The sequence below is a fragment of the Balaenoptera musculus genome, chromosome 2 (genome assembly GCF_009873245.2).
Source record: "Balaenoptera musculus isolate JJ_BM4_2016_0621 chromosome 2, mBalMus1.pri.v3, whole genome shotgun sequence".
Lineage (NCBI taxonomy): Eukaryota > Metazoa > Chordata > Mammalia > Artiodactyla > Balaenopteridae > Balaenoptera > Balaenoptera musculus.
The window spans coordinates 170,373,680-170,391,573 of NC_045786.1; positions in this window are offsets into that span (position 1 = coordinate 170,373,680).

The window sequence follows — 17,894 nt, forward strand, 5'->3', positions numbered from 1 at the left end:
CCACACTACTGTCATCTCCCTGCACCGCCCCATTCCCAGTGCTGCGGGAAAACCGACCCATCCTGCAAAGCTGGCCTTAGAGGCTGTCCTCTCCAGACAGCAGCCGGTGCCTCTCTCCTCTGGATCCCACACCCTACTCCACAGGCAGGAGTTGGTTGCCTGGCCCCCAGGTCACCCTCACCCCTGGCACCTGGACACCCCCGGCAGGTGCTCAGTGAGCATTTGATGATGGTGAGTGATGTTGGGATCAGTCCTTCTGGGCCAGAATTCTGTATCCCAGGGAGGTCCCCACAGACCCTCTGGAGGGGGCCCTGGTGGCCCTGCATGACCCAAGCCACACACTAGGCACTGGGACCCCAGGGCCAGAGCTAGCCTCGGTGGGCCAGAGAGGCCGTTCATGAGTCCGCACAGTCTCTGGGCCATATCACAATACTAAGAATTAATATTTTTGCTCCATTTTAATCCCCCCGATAAATCCATAAATTCAACACAATTCCAATCAAAACCTGATCAAGATTTTAATGGGATTTGACAAGCTGATTCTAATATTCAGATGGAAGAGTAAATGTTCAAGAATAGCCAAGATAGCTTGAAAAAAGAAAAAACAAAGAGGGGAATTTTGCCTGACAAGATGTCAAAGTATATTATAAAGTAATTTTAATAAGTATAATATGATATTAGCACATGAATAGATAAATAGATCCTTGGAACAAAAATAGAAGATCAAAAAAACAGACCCATGTGTCTACTGGAATTTAGTATATGAAGAAAAGTGGCATTTCAAATCAGTGGGGAAAAGGTGGATTAGTCAATAAATACTGGAACAATTTAAAATTAAATTTCCTCTTCATGCCATTAACCAAAATTAATGGAATAAAGATATAATTTTTTAAACCCTGCAAGAGTAATAGAGGAAAAAATACATAAAATGTATTTATGACCTTGAGGAACCTTAAACAAGATTTAAAGAAAAGCAAGATTCATAAATTTCACTACGGAATTTAAAAGTCTGTATGAAGAAAGATAATGTAAAGTTAAAAGAGGAGTGGCAGATAAGGAGAAAATATTTACAACATATATAACAAACTAAGGATTGGTATTCAAAATAGACAAAGAATTCCTTTAACAAGAAAATAGGAAAAGGATATGAATGGATAAGATGCAGAACAGAAATTATAAAGGGTTAAGACACATGTTAAAAGATGCTCAACTTATTAGTAAAAAAAGGAAATGCAAATTAATTTGACATTTTTTCCCCATTAGTTTGGCAAACATTTAAATGTGTCAACATCAAGAGTAGGGAGATAGGTCCTCGCACACACTGCTGGTGATATTACAAGTGGATTAAGTCACTTTGGAGACTAATATGGCAATATCTATTAAAATTTCATGTGCAGCCTGCCTGCCTTCTTTTCTTCTTGAATATTCAGACCAAACGCCGTTAGACAAAGCTGGGCAGGGTGGGTGTCCACACCAGAGGGAGGAAGGGTGTAGCAGCCCAGCATGGGTGTCGAGACTGAATGGGTCCAAGGGGGCAAGATTTGCCATGTTGAGGGCCAGTGATGTGGGGCATCAAAGGCCCCACAGCGATGAGAGGGTGTCGGGGCAGGCGAGCACAGGGTATCAGAGCCAAAGCAGGGAGAAAGGTAAGGAGGGTCCCTGTACACAAGGGTGATGGTGGTGGGGTGTGGGAGCCCGGGCAGAGTAAGGGGGCATCCAAGGGAGGTGGTGGTGGCAATGGGAGATTGATCACCTACTGGAGGATTGATCCCATAAGCAATTATTTTGAGGATAATGGGAGCCTGGGGTCTCACTGTTGGGGAAGGGAGCTACAAACATGGAAGGCAGAAAACTAGGATGAACTCTGTGGTGTTGGAATGGAATTGGAGGTATGAATTATATAAAGAGAGAAATGTAGAGGTAAATGAGTGTGTAAACATGTGTGTGTGTAGCTCTGTCCACTGAGAGAGCCTGGCAACCGACACCCCCAGTAGTAATGAGCACACCTCCTGTCCAGATTTTGGACGCTAACACCACACTCCACTCAACAGAAACAGGACATGATCCATCGATCCGGGGCTGGGGCAGAGAAAGAACAAGATACGTCTGGCATATCTTGTGACAGAAGGTAAGAAAGTGCTCAAAGAATGTTGAGGACCAGGGCCAGCTTGAAAGGCTAACCCACTGGCCAAATCAGGACCAAGTTCAATATCAAAATAAATAATGGTAAAAAATATAAATGATAATAATGGCAGTAATAGAAGACCAAAGGGCTATTTACATATCACACACATACAAATGTAATACCCCCCCCCACACACACACACAGGAGATAATTAATTACTGAGAAAGTAACTCCACAGTTGGTAAATATGGCAGAAACGACCACAATCAAATGAACAAAGTCACCCTAGTTGGCTCTGGGACAAACAGAAATCTTGTCCCACATCCTAGGATGCAGGGAGCAGAACACGGCATCACTTCCGTAGGGTTCCTGAGAAGGTGTGGAAGCTGAATCTACACATGACAAACCCCAGCTGAGGGGCATCCTAGGAAAGAGCAGGCCTGGGGTCCTCGGAAGAGTCAAGGTTGGGAAAGTCAAGGAACTCTCCAGATGAAGACAATTAAAGGGGTGAGACAACTAAACGTGAGGCGTGATCTGGGATCCTTTCACTATAAAAGACGTTCTGGCACCTCTGGTGAAACTTAGATGGGGTCTGAGCATCGGATGGTTGTAATGCATCAGCGTCAATTTCCTGCCTTGGTGGTTGTAATGTGATTAGGTGGAGAATGTCCTTGTTTGTAGGAAATACACGCTAAGGTTTTTTGCTTTGATTTGTTGCTTTTTTGCAGGAAGTGGGGCTGGTGTTGATAGTGCATTGTGTGGGCACCTTCAAATAGTGTTCAGGAAAAGAAAGTTCTCTACGCTACCCTTGCTCTACCTGAGCCTTTGTGGGTGTAGCTGAGGGAAGAGCCTTCACTGCACTGTGAGCTCCAGAAGGGGTGACTGGGTCTGTCTCAATCACCAGTGAGGTGCTGGCACGTAGTAGGCACTTTATAGGTGGTCTTTAAAGGGGGAGTTTTGGAATCACAAAGCCAACCTGCTTATCGGAGAAGGGCTGCTCCTAGGACTGTGTTCATCTCTTGATTCCTTAAAGAATATGTTGGCTTTGTGATTTGGGCCAAAATCCTGTAACTCAGCTTCAATTTTCTTGTGGGCAAAATGGAAATAGTAATAAAGGAATTGGACTGGACAGTCTGTTGCAGGTATGTGGAGAGAATCTGAGGTCCCAGTGACCGTCAGGCAGTGCGGCACCCCAAACTGGACCCCTGGACCACACCCTTCCTGCCCTTCAGAGCCCTGGTCCATGCTGGCTCTTGTTTCCCAGGGCCCTGTGATCAGCCGGTCCCGGAGCTGGACGCCTGTGGACCAGGACAAATTGGACATGGGCCTGCCTTCAGCCTGGTGGGTATGGCAGGCACATAAACAACCATGACACAATGGGGCACATGCCTTGGGGACCCCTGGGGAAGAACGAGAGACCGACAGCCACCCTGGATTTGAAGAGCAAAACCACCAGCCTCGGCCCATCCATCCAGGTCATCCTGGCGCCTAGCACAGCGCCAGGTGCGTGGGGATGGGCATAAGTGACAAATCACTCCAGCCTCAGTCACAGAGTCTCTGCTCTGTGCTAAGCAGCCCCACATAAAGTATTTGATGTAATCCATAAAACAGCCATATGAAATAGGTGCCACTACTGCCCCATTTTATAGATGGAGAAGTTGAGGCAGGGGGTTAGCTCACTTGCCCAGGCAGCTATGAAGTGAACAGACAATCCAGTTCTTCCATATCATTTCCCAGCGAACGGACGCATAGAGCAGCACACGTGCCAGGGAAGTCCTCGCCGGGCTGATGCTGTCCTCCTCGAGGGAGACGGTCCTCGCCGGGCCACTGGCGGCGCCAGCAGCCGTGCAACCAAGAAGGCTCTGATGAACACCTCGGTTATCCCAGGAGGACTTACATTTTTTTTTGTTAAAAATGTCACAGGAAGTCCACTCAAACGTTTGAAGCCAGTGCTAAGCATGCACACGTTTCATATTAATTAAAGCAAAAGATGACAGCCTCCAGGAAAAGGAGTAATTTTCTTCTCTCGGAGAAACGACCTTTCAGGAGAGCTTGTTCTTCAGTTCCAGCTGGTCATTACCAGAAATTACTGAGTATTTTCAATAAAGCTGAGATGACCAGCTCTGTTTGCAGCGTTCCGCCTCCTGATGAGAGAAGGGGCTTCCTTCCCGGGGGTCCCTCACCCTCGGCCAAGCCACGAATGATGTCCTTGGCGAACAAAGAATGAACCCTGCTTGGAATGCAGCTCTCTGTCCCCATCCACTCCCCGGGGCCCCTGCAGCCACCAGGGGACAAGTTCTCAGCTGCCCAGCAACGTGACCTCCTGCTTCCTGTGGTCTTGCCGTCCACCTCATCTCAGTCCCCCAGCCATGGCCACAACCTGACCTTCGTCACCCCTCCAAACAGCAGCCCCAGCTTGCCCCCTCTGGCCACCCCCTCCTGCCCTCCAGCGCCCCCCTCTGCACCCTCACTCTGCAGCTCTGGGGCTCAGGAGACCCCGTCCCTTCATCAGCCTCACCTCTCAGGTGCCCACCTGTCTTCTCACCCAACCGTGCACCTCACTGCCTTGTCCCTTTGCCTCCGAACCCCAAACCGCAGCAGGGGTTTTGCCAAATGGATTAGACTTCATGCTTCATGCCTGCACCAAAGCAGCCAGCGATGGCCGGAGAAAAGCCTGCCTCTGTGCCGGAGGGTCCTCTTGGAAGCCGTGCCTGGTGGGCCGGCTCCGCCCCCCGCAGAACTACCTTTCCTCACCTTCTCATCCTCCCCCAGATGCTCACTCCTGCTCCCCGCACCCCTAAAGAGAGTCTGTCTGTCTGGGTAATCACTGCCTTCGTCTCCCCTCCCCCTCCTCCCCCAGGTGTGCCCACACTCTGCCTCCCGCGTCCACCACGGAGCTTCCCCATGGGCAGATCCAGTGGTCGCTCACCTGGCAGAGGGGCTGCCGGTGTTCCCCACGGCTTCCGGCTCTTCCTGCGACGCCCCTCTTCTCTGCCTGTGGGCACTGCGGGGTAGACCGGGCCCAAGGCGCCAGCTTCTGGGCCCCAGGATCCCTCACCAGGACTGTACACAGGTGCAGGTGATACTTTCTGAGAGAGTGAAGGTCCCGGTGGACATTCAGGAAGCTCCAGAGCCCTGTCCCCGCGAAGCCAACCTGGCTGGAACCCCGGGGACGCAGGAGCCTAGGCTCCCCTGCGTGCAGCCGGCCCAGCCCCCTGGGGCCTGCAGGCTTCCCCACCCGCATGAGACCGCAGCCCAGGCGCGGGATGCTCAGGCACGAGCTCGCCCCGTCCGTCACCCCACCTCTCCAGGCGGATGCGGCCTGGACCAAGCACCGTTTTGGACCCAAGTCTGCAAAACCAGGACGAGGGCAGTCACCCAGCGGTCTCAGGCCTTTCCCACGCTTCCACACGTCTCCCTGCAGCTCCACCTCCGGGTGCTCTCATCCATCTCCCTCCAGCTGGCTGGGTCGCCAGCAGGCACCTCGAATGCACTTTGGCAAAAGTCAGACTCCTGACCCCCCGCCCCTCCGCTCTGTGCCCTCCTCATCCCAGTGAATGGCTTCCACCCACCCGCCCAGTGGCTTGGCTGGTACCAACCCCCCCTCCCTGCTTTCCCTCCCAGCCAATTCCTCATCTCGTCACCCCACTCGACTCGCTCCCCTTGCCCCAGACATGATGGCCTTTCTGTGCCTTAAACCACACACACACACACCCCAGGGAACTTGCTGCAGCTCCTTGTGGGTCACACCTCCCGAGAGCCCTTCCCCGACCGCCCAGTAAAGAGCCTTCCCTCCTCAGCCACCTGCCCACCTACCAACCTGCTTTCCTTTCTTATAGGTACTTGTCAGCCTCTGGAATCATCTTAGCTATGTCCTGGAGTGTTGTAGGATTCTCCCTCCAGAACGGGAGCCCCCCGAGGGCCCAGGCCCTCTCATCCCTCCCCTGATGCGGGACCCACATGGTCCAGGAGCCCCGAAAGCTGGGAGCTTAACTTGGCCGGAGACTTAAGTCCTGTATTCCTGTCCCAGCTCATCTCTCTGACCTGGTTTCCTCATCCACAAGATGGACAAACCCCTGCACCCGCCTCTCTCGGGGCCACGGTGAAGGTCAGATGGGATTGCAAGTCACCCCTGGATGAGAGGGTGTGAAGTTTCCCCACTGGGAACAGGCCTCACCCGGCTCGCCCCCGGCTGAGCGGTTCATTGAAAGCCGAGAAGTGCCCAGTGGACACCCACATCGTGCTCTATAGGCCTGTTTATTTCTTGAAACATTCGTGCGTCTGTCCCATTGTTGGAGGGGCTTCGCTGGTCCCCAAGCTACCTGTGTACACGATTCATTTCAGTCCTGTGGACTCAGACTGATAAATGCTGGGCCTTTTTACTGTGATGGAGAGTAAGCTGCTTTTGAATTGCGGATTTCTTTTTGCAAGATAAATAGCTGGTGGAAAAGTAATACCACATAACAGAATATAGTCAAGGAAGGGAGTGTTTTAATATAGCTAGGTACAGCGTGTGGGTGGTAAAAAATAGCTTAGTTTTTTAAAAATATTTATTTATTTAATCTATCTTTGGCTGCGTCGGGCCTTAGTTGCAGCACGCGGGCTTCTCTGTAGTTGTGGCACGCTCGGGCTCAGTTGCCCCACAGAATGTGGGATCCTAATTCCCCAACCAGAGATCAAACCCGCATCCGCTGCATTGCAAGGTGGATTCTTAACCACTGGACCACCAGGGAAGTCCTGCTTGGTTTGTTTTTAAATAAGAGAAAAGAGAGGTGAGAAGTTTCATCCTTGCAGTAGAACCTCCGGGGCCCACACAGGAAATGCACAGCCCTGGAAGGAATTCTGCAGGCTGGTGACAGCGTGGTCGGAAGAGGCTGGGACCAGAGTCAAAAGGCGGAGTTCAAGTCGCATCTTCCTCTCCCATCAAGTGGGAGGGAATGAGTTTGGCCTCTGGGGCCTCAGTTTTCCTCCTCCAGAAAATGGGGGTAAAAAAATCCACCTTCTTCCTGGGCGTGGAGATTTAGTAACATCCTTCAAGGGCTCGGGGGTGGAGGGATCCTGGCAATTTGGTGGAGAAATAAGAAGTGCTTTCAAGTCTCAAGGATTCAGGGAGGCAATGGGAGCACCATTATATCTTTACACCTCACTGGGTAAAGAAATGAGCGTCCTCAGGGCTGGCACTGGAGTATGTGTGACCCAGGGTTTAGAAATAGGGACGTCTCAAAGCTGAATTTGAGGAGTCTTCGACCTTGAGGCGCTCACAGTTTAGTGGTGGAGGTGGACGTAGAAACCAACCATTAAAGTCCCGCTGAGAAGGCCAAGGGGAGAGGCAGCAGGAAGGACCTCCCGATTTTGCGAGGTGCCATCCAAGCTATGTCCTGCAGGAAAAGGGTCTCCCTTGCTTCTTGGATATTTCTGTTTGAGGTCGGAAGGGCCTCTCCTAAGCTGCCCGAGGCTTTGAGCCGAGGGCAGGCTGCTCAGTGGGCAGCCCCACTTGGCCTCTCCCTGGCTGTGCCCTTGGTGGGTCACAGTTCTCTCTGCGCCCAGTTCCTTGTCTGGAAAAAGGCGGTAATCACAGCCTGTAGTGTCGATGTGGGTGCGAGGGCACAGGCTCTGCAGCCAGCCTGCCCGGGTCCCAGTCGCACGTGCATGCACACACACTCACACACATGCACACACACACACTCTCACATGCAGGCACACACGTGCACTAACCTCACTGGGCCTCAGCTTCCTAGGCTGTCAAGCGACGTGGCCCTGGAACCTCAGCGGGGGGGTCGTTTGGCACATGGGAAGCACACAGTGCATGGGCAGCCCTTGGTGATCCATCCCATTATTTCTTCCTTCTGTCTCTGCCAGCTACCCCTGGTGGGGGGCGGTACTCAGGCAGCCTCAGAGGGAGACCATAATCCAGCACCCGTGCAACACCCAGGTCCTGGTGATAGTGGGGGGCAGGCTTGGCGCCCCAGGCGAGTGCTCAGGTCCACAAGGTGGGGGAGGGCACAGGTGGGCAGCGGGCATGCAGAGCCAGAAAAGGAGGGGTTTGTCAGGCAGATGGTGTCAGGAAGGGCATTCCAGGTTGTTCCAGGCCGGGGGGAGGCAGGGCCGGGGCCTCGGAGGAAGCCGTCGGTGAGGTGGCGAGGTGACCCTCCCTCCCTGGCTGGCTGGCAACGGTGGGCTAGCACCTGGAAAGCCCAGCAGACAGATCAGTGCTCTGTGCATGTGGTCCCCTTCCCCTGGAGATGACCACAAGTGTGGGCTGCTATTGGCTGAGCTTAATTGCCTGAAAAACCCTGTCCTTTTTCCTCTGTGTGGGCTACCAGTCTCTCAGCATTTCATTTCAAAAACAAAAAAGCACCACTTGGACCCTTACGTGCTGCTACAGATTTGTCTGCAGTTCTTGCTGTACTTTTAAAAAAGAAATTAAAAAAAATTTTTTACGCTCTCTGTGCAGGCTCGCAGCTGATTTTTCCTGCAGCCCCGAGAATGCAGCGGCCGGCCCTGGGCACAGTCCTTAGAGCTTCCCTTGGGCTCTCTCATTGAGATCCTGTCCGTGTGGGCGGGACTGGGACCCTGAGGAGTGGCAGGGCGGGGTTCAGGCCCAGGCAGTCGCAACCAGGACACTGGGCTTTGTTCTGTATTTTTGAACTAATTTTAGACTTACAGAAAAGCTGTAAAAACAGTGCAGACAGCTTCCCCTCAAGTTCATGTCTTGTATGACCAGAGAGCAGTGAGCCAACCCAGGCAATGAACATCATACACAGCTACTAACTAAACCTCAGACCTTACTCGGATGTCACCAGGTTTCCCACGAGTGTCCTTTCCCGTTCCAGTGTCCCGTCTAAGATCCCACATCACTTAATTGTCCTGGCTCCCTCATCCCTTCCAGTCTGTAACAGTTCCTCAGTCTTTCCTTGTCTTTCATGATCCTGGCACTTTTGAAGTGCACCGACCAGTTATTTTGTAGAATGACCCTCAGTTTGGGTTTGTGTGATGTTTTGTCAGGATTGGACCGAGGTTGTGCATTTTTGGCGAGAATCCCACAGAGGTGATTCTGTGTCCTGCTCGGTGCCTCATATCAGGGGTTCATGGTGTCTGTGTCTCTTCATTGGTGATGTTGACCTTGATCACTTGTTTAAGGTGGTGTCTGCCAGGCTTCTCCACAGTCAAGTTCCTATCTTTCCTTTCTAATTAATACATGTCTTGAGGGAGGTACTTTGAGACCATGCAAATTCTGTTTCTTCTCAAACATTCACCCATTAATTTTAACATCCATCGGTGGATCTTGTCCACAATAATTATTAGTGTGATGTTTGCCAAAAGGTCACTTTCTATGTTCTTCTTTTCTTTATATTAATAAATAGGAATTTGACTGTAAGGAAGAACTGTCCCTTCTCTCCATTTATTTATTGAATTGATTGTTTATATCAGTATGGACTCGTGGGCATTTGTTGTAATCTATGTGTTATAATCCAATACTACCATTATTTATTTTATTGCACAAATTGTTCCAATTTAGCCATTGGGAGCCTCTTCATTTTGACTCCTGTGTTCTCTCAACAAGACCCCATCATTTTTTATCACCTCCTAACTTCTTGACACCACAAGATGCCCAATACGAGCTCATTTTGTATTTTCCCTGCTCCAGTCCTGAGACCATTTCTCCCAGGAGTCTTTCTTGGAGGATGGTGCTTAGAAACCAAGATGAGGCACTAAGGGCGCTCACTGTTACTGGGGCATCATTACTTCCAGGCCTGCTCAGTGGACACAGCTGGGAAACACATGTGCTGTACATGCGCTAAACCACACCCACACACATCCATGATTCCGGGTCTCCCTATCTTATACACAGTAAAGACCGTGAGTTCATACTGACCACAGGGATTATTTTAGCTTTCCTCTTTTCCTTCTTTGTAACTTCTTTCTCCAACAGGGAGAAACCCAGCTCTTATTATCTATAGTATAATGATTCTTTGTTCAATTCTCATGGCTGTAGAGGGTAGTTTCAGAATTGCTGACCCGTTCCCCTTCAAGAAATGCATTTACTGACTAGATTTGTGTGCAGCTCTTTCCCCTGTGCCCTTATAGTAACCAGTCAAGACACCGATTTCCAAAGTTGCTTATATTAGTTCCTTCCCCACGCCCTTCAGTGTGGTTGTGCTATTCATTTGTAATATGGCTTGGTTCATTTTGGGGGGCTTATTTCATTTGGGGTTACCCTCATATCCAGGTGTGTTTGGTTTATTTTGGGGGGAATGTGAAGGACAGATGAAGGTCTGGGAAACATTGCAAAGGTCCTGAGTCAGAGCTGAACCAAAGGAAAGACTCAGAGCCTGGCCACCCGAGCCCCCTCCCTGCCATCTGGTCCCATTCACCACTCCTTTTCACCCACTCCATGTAACCCATCTCTTTAGTATCCGTTTTTCTTCCTGTATTTATTTTACACAAATGAGTGTATTTCCCTAGACCTCCTTCTTTTCCACATGAAGGATAACATGCCTCAGAAACTCTCTCGCACTTTGCTTTCTTCACTTCACCGCATGTCCTGGAAATCACTCCACGTCAGTTCACGGAGATCTTCCTCCTCCACTGTGTGGAGGTCCCAGAGTTGATTCAACCCCTCTCCTGTTTATGAACTTTTGAGCAGTTTCCAGTATTTTGCGATAACAACCAACATTGCAGTGCACAACCTTGTGTGTGTCTATTTTTGTTATGTTGCAGGTGTGTCTTCAAGACAGATTCCTAGAAGTGGGATTGCTGCTCTGACAGGTAAGTGCGTATGTAGCTCTGCTTGGTTTTGCCAAGTTTCCCTTCAAAGGTGTTGTACTAATTTGCAGGAGTGCAAACGCAAAAGTGCATGAGAGGACCTGTTTTCCCACAGGCTCACCAACAGAATATGTGGCCATATTTTAATTTTTGTTAGTCCAATAGGGGGGAAATGGTATGTCAGTGTTGCTTTAAATTGCATTTCTCCATGATGAATGCATTTGGACACTTTTTGTGTGTTTGAGGACTTTGTGTGTGAATTGTCTGTTCATGTCTTTTTTCCCATTTTTCTCTCAATTTTTAAAAGTTCTTTATATAATAGAAATATTAGTCCTTTGGTAAATGTTGTAAATATTTTCTTCCAGTTTACTGGGAGAGAACATCTTTTGACTTTGTTTATGGTGGGCTTTTTAATGCAGTTTTTTAAAATTGTGGGAAATTTCCTACACTGTTGGTGGGAATGTAAATTGATACAGCCACTATGGAGAACGGTATGGAGGTTCCTTAAAAAACTAAAAATAGAACTACGATAGGATCCAGCAATCCCACTCCTGGGCATAATTCGAAAAGATACATGCACCCCCATGTTCACTGCAGCACTATTTACAATAGCCAGGACATGGAAACAACCTAAATGTCCATCAACAGAGGAATGGATAAAGAAGATGTGGTACCTATATACAATAGAATACTACTCAGCCATAAAAAAGAACGAAATAATGCCATTTGCAGCAACATGGATGGACCTAGAGATTATCATACTAAATGAAGTAAGTCAGACAGAGAAAGACAAATATCATATGACATCACTCATATGTGGAATCTAATTTTTAAAAAAATGATACAAATGAACTTATTTACAAAACAGAAAGAGACTTACAGGTATCGAAAACAAATTTATGGGGACCAAAGGAGACACGTTGTGGGGAGGGATAAATCAGGAGCTTGGGATTAACATACACACACTACCATATATAAGGTAGATAACCAACAAGGACCTACTGTACAGCACAGGGAACTCTACTCAATATTCTGCGATACCTTACATGAGAAAACAATCTGAAAAAGAATGAATATATGTATCTATATATAACAATCACTTTGCTGTATACCTGAAACTAACACAACTTTGTACCTCAACTATAATCCAATAAAATTTTTTAAAACAATTATGTAGTCAAATCTATCCATCTTGTGTTGCCACTGGGTTTTGAGGGAAAGCTAGAGAGCCTTTACCTGCCCCTGAGTGCAGTCCTTTAAAGCGGGGAGGGGGAGTTCATGGTGGGGGACAGGGGCAGGAGCAGGCAGGGGAAGGTGGAAGGGTCTGCTGGAAATAGAAGACAGGCCAGTTTACTGTGGAGCTTGAAAGGATTACAAAGGGACTCACTTACACAGGTGGCTCCCCAAACACTTCAGATTCCGGTAGATCTGCCAAAATTGAGCTGACCACCCATGCTTCATGAAGACATGGATTTATTCCACAGTGAGGTACAATGTCAGGGTCCCGTGCCCCTCCGAGCATACATGGAGGGAGGGTGGGTAAGGGGACCATCTGAGCTTGTAGATTCAGTGCTGGCATTTTACCACGCTCTTTCACTGCTGACCCATTGTCCAGGTGGAGAAACTGGAGTTCAGTTAAATAACCCCATCAAGTGGTGGAAGGGCTGGCCTGAGTCCACCTTTCTCCAGGGCTCGCACTTGTCACTGCAGCCTGCTGGCTTTGCAGAGGTGGGGAGGGGGCTTTTTGCTCCCCCAGGAGACCTGCTCCCCATCCCCAGAGCAGTTTTTGGTTAATGGCATCTCCAGCCCACAGGCTATGGCCCAAGCAGTGCTGGGCTCGCCTCTCCCCAGCAGGCACCTCCCTCAGATCTGCTTTCCTCTTGCACCTCCTGGCTGGACCCCTTCACCTTCCCTGGGGTTCACGGCTGCAGACACTTGAGCGGCTCCTACTCCAGCCTGGTCCCCCCAGTGCACTGTGTAGGGCCCCACAGGGATCTCCCCAAAACTCAGAGAGCCCCTCCCTAGAGGAGAAAAGCCCTGTTTCTTTTGCCTGGCATGGGGGTGCGGGTGCTCTGGGACCAGCCTTCAGCCTTCCAAGGGGCCTCCTCCTCCACGTCAGCCCCATCCCTGGCCCCAGCCCCCCAGCGTCAGACCAGCCAGGCATCAGCTGCCTCCCTGTGCACTGGGGAAAGCGCTGCTGTCTGCTGGGGCCAGGCTCCCACACCACCTCCCCAGAGGCCGCCCCTGTGTCGCTCTGATGTACCCAGCCCAGCCCTGATTCCTTCCAGTCTGGGGGTCTGCCCCCCCCGTAGGTATTGGGCAAATCGTAGATACAGTAAAATCTCTGGAAAAGTCTATTGTGGAAAAGGGAGAGGAGACATGGGGTAGCAAGAGTGCATTGGAGACGGGAGGGAGGAAGGGCAGGGAGGAAGGGCAGGACATGAGGGGGCAGGATGCGGGGTGGAGAGGTGGGCAAGAGGATGAGGCCCGAGGCGGGCATCCTACAGCCTGTGGGGCAGGTGACTCGTGAGTGGAGGAGGTCAACAGGGAAAAAATGCAGGCCAGAGTCACCTTCCCTAAAGTTTCCTGGCAAAGACACGATGGCCTATTTTAACCAAGCCCCACGAAGGGCCCAGAGCATCAGGTGCGCTCGGATTTAACGCAGGTTTGCAGCCTGCAGGGCTATTTCGGGATTGGCAGATGCTGCTCCGTTCGCCTGCTTTTCCTTTCCGTCGGTGTCCCCGGGCAGGTGGCACTCCCCGCGCAGCACGCGTCCCCGAGGACAGGCTGCTACCAGTTCTGTAAAGCGAGCCTCGTCTTTGCCTCCGACCACAATTCTTTGGGAAAGTGATCTGTCCTTCTTAAGAGTATGTGATCACCCTGTGAGTTCCTATCCATCCATCTGTCCACTCTGCCCGCAGGCATAACGTTGTGGAATTGTTGGGAATAAAGCATTATAGTGAAAGTCACCATTCTAACAATTTTCCAAATTATATTTTGTCCAAGACTAGTTTTTGCTGTTTACAGTTTCCAGCCCTCTTGCTGAGCCAACTGCCTTGGACTTCCTTTCTCTTGGGCCTCTTCTGGGCACCTACACTGTGCAAGGAACCGCGGGCACAAAGAGCTGTGAACGGGGCCTCGCGTATCAATTGCGAAGTGAAATCTCGTGGCGAGGGTGCCACAGTGTGCCGGACGCGCAGGGCCTCAGCCACAGTTTAAGGATGGAGAAGCTGGACGGCGGGGAGACATCCGGGGCCAAAGGGCACCCGCAGACAAGGCAGGATCCTGGCTCCGTGCACATCGTTGGTATTTGCTGGATAAACAGATGTAATTGTGGGGCTTATATATTCCTTAACGTTGAGCACATCTGTACTGAGAAGCGTTTATTTATACAGCACAACAGGAGCACCAACAAACCCCAAACACACATAATGCGAAAAAATAATCCACCTCTCGGATCAAGTTCTTAGCTCGGTCTGGGAAGGTACCTGCTAGAACTTGGCTTGGTTTTCCCCGGCGGCTTCCCGGAGGGCGGTCCCTCCCAGTTGGCACTGTCACCAGGGGGCGCAAACGGAGCAGGGGAAAGGAGATTGCCCAGGTAGGAGCTCCTATAAAGCCTGCGGGGAGGAGGGACCCAGGGCCAGAGGGAGGGGTGTGGGTTCGGTTTGGATGAGGGTGAAAAGGGAGGTTTGGCTTGTCTTGTTTTGGTGGCAGAGCAGGTCTTGGTGGACTTTCTCTGCTGTTTCCCATGCCATGAAGAGATGACAGAATTCCCTTCCTCGTGGACACCGGTCTGGGAGGGCTGCCAGCGGCGGTGGTGCGGGGAATGGGCCGGCAGGATCCCCATTACTCAGCTTCGCCCTCGGCCTCTGGTCGCTGGCGGCTGAGCTGCCTTGATTGCTCTGTCTGCCCGTCTGCCTGTGGGTCATTTCAGGGTTGCAACCTGGAGGGTGACACTTTCGTTCTTAACTCACGTTGCACTTCGTTGCGAGTTTGCAGAAAGCACTTATTTTAAAATGTGCAGATTCAATAGTTGAAGCCTGAAGTCTACATAATTGAATGACTAGAATCCTGAGATGATTTAACAAGCGCATATACTCATATTATCTTACTAACTGCACACATTATTGGGGCTTAATTTTTCTATTTCCTCGGCTTGTAATCTACTTTCCTCCCCATCACATAACACAGCAATTCTATTCTTCCAGTAACAGCTGTTTTATAATCATCACCCTGACAGCAGAACTACATCCTTGTATTCATTTAATAACTGTTTATCCTCTATCTTCCCGTTTTCAAAAAGGAATAAGTTGAGTGCTCCAGAAATTGGAAAAAAAAAAATTGAAATTTGACCTTTATTAACTGGGTTAATTGTCAAAATCTCTGCTTGTAAAAAAAAAATTAATGACCAAAAAGTGTAACTTTTAGAGTTTCAAAGATTAGGTTAATGTCCAAGGAAATATAAACTCTGACCTTTTTGACACATGTCATAAGTAACATCTATCCTAATAAATTGCTACCTGTGAGCAATTATAGCATTTTTCCTGTATCCAGTCATGCAATTTAATTGCTGCTGGAAATTCTGGCTTCCTTAGAGATAGCCTGAAGAATTATTTGATGCCTACGGGCGTCATTTTATATTTGTTTCAGGGGAGAGTATTTGTTCGTTTGGATTTCTAGACACTGAAATGTCGTGGACAGAGAGCCTAGCCGCTTTGGCCAAAGGCAGCTTGGGCGGTAAACAACAAAACTTATCACAGGAATGACAGGGAAACAGGTGACAAGCTTCTATGCCCAGATGTGGTGTGTCACTGAGGCTGGATCCTCTCATTTCCTTGTTAATTGTCTGTTTGAGATAGACTGAAGTAGGTGTGGCCTAGTCAAACCCCACGGGATTAACAGGTGGTTTTTTAAATGTCATCATTCTGGGATGGGTTTGGGGACTAGTTTGGGGAAATGGGGCTAATCCCCACCATTCACGCTCTCATGTACCAGTCTCATAACGGGTTTCTGTTTCAGCAAAGGAAACAGGGATTTCACTCCCATTTATCTGGAGTCATCCCAAAGCTATGATGCTGGGGTCCCCTCTTATCATTCCACCCTCATTCGGAAGATCCCAGAATGTTAGGAAATCTGGAAATGTAATATCTGTAAACATGAAGAAGATTCTAGTTCCCTGAGGCATGTGTTCAAAGCACTTAAGTTGTGAAAAGAAACCAGAGACTTAAATTCTGTACTATTTGGTAATAGAAATGAACCTTTTGGGGAGGGGGGGATAAGGAGTAAAAATTAGTCTAAGAGAGAATTACAGGTAATCTACCATTCTGTAGACTGTGGAATTAAAAGCCCTGGACAGTCTCTTTTCTGTTAGGGGTAGAAAAAAAGGAATGTGCCTCAAGACCTAGTTTGGGTGTAACTTCCCGGGAGGCCCCCTGCAGCCCCCAGACATGGGCTGGGTGCCAGGCCTAGCTGGTCCTGGAGCTCCTTGTGGCCGAGCGGCTGGGGCCACACTGTTTGCACCCCCAGCACTGATCAGATACTCCAACAACTGTTGGGTGAATCTACGGGTGTCACTGAATCAAAGCTAATTAAGCAAGAGGAACTGGGATGAGACCCTGTGGCCACCCGTGTCTCACTTTCCCGGCAGCTCAACACGGCACCTGGACCTGTGTTTTGTCATCTGGAAAACAGGGCTTCTGCCACCTGCCCCTGCCACCGGGGTGCAGTGCGAGATAGCAGCAGACCAAGGCTGTTCGGGTCCCTGTGGGGAAGAACCCACACCTTGGAGGTCTGAAGTCTTTGCTGTCTGAGCCTCCAAGAAGCCTGACCTGGAAAACTGCTGGGTCCCGTGGGGGCCCTTGCTCACCCTTGCTAGACCGCTGGTCCACTCACGTCGCAGGGCTGAGGACCTGGGGGAGGAGACAGCCGCTCCTGTCACCGCAAAGGATGAGCGGAAGGCCGAGTGCTACCTGAGGGCTCTACCCAGTTAACTTACGCGGAATGGCCCGGCCCGTTCCCTGAAACGCTCGGTAGCTTTTGTTAATGTCGTCGGCGCATGAGTCACCAGCTCCCAGAGCATCTCAACAGGCAGCAAACACGCACACAACCAGCCTGCTCTCTACCTCAGCACCCTCAGCACCCAAGTCTGGCAAAAATAACCCTGTAAAGGCTTTTCTGTACAACACCACCTTTGTACAGCTGCTGGTAGAGCTGGTGGTGTCCGTGTGTCTGTTATAGCACCTGCTTCCTAAGGGGGGAGGACGGATGTGAGGGGGGAGGGGGGTTATTCCTGTGCCCCTGATTTGATCCAGCCGGGGCAGAGGAGCGGGATTTTGAGGTCAGCCTGGAGCTTCTCCGGAGGAGCGTATAAATCACAGCCGCCGAGGCGGCACACTGCTAGAGGTGCCCCACCAGTGAGGAAACCTTTTCAGAGCACGCACGAGGCACCAGGTCCTGCACGAGGCACCAGGAAATGAAAGATGAGCCACAAAGGCACCAGCACTCACATCGCACCAGCTGGGTGAAGTCTGCCCTCAGCCATGCTGAGCACCTTCTCTGTTGCCTGAAACTGAAGAATATGAGTTTTGAGAAAATCTTATGTGCACGCGTATACATATACACACACACATTTGTGTAAATGTATACATATAAAATACATGTATGGACACACACACAGGTATGCCTGAGTCGTAAGAGGCCGTTAGGAGAATGAATAAACCTAGGAGTTGGCACTGAAAGAGTGTGACAATCTGGGATAACTTTCCCAACCCCACAGTCAGGCTAAGGCGTCCACGAACACAGGTTTCTCTGCCGTTTTATCTTGTTTCTACGGGAAATACCAATGGTCTTTTCAAGCAGCTGGCCATTGCCACATTTTTCCATCTAAAGAAGTTCATTCATTACAAGGTAGGTGAAACTCTGCAGGAGCTCTCCTTGGGGTCCCTGGGCACCGGCCAGTTCAGGAGCCTCCTGCGGGATTCCTCAGGGGGACCTCAACTTCCTA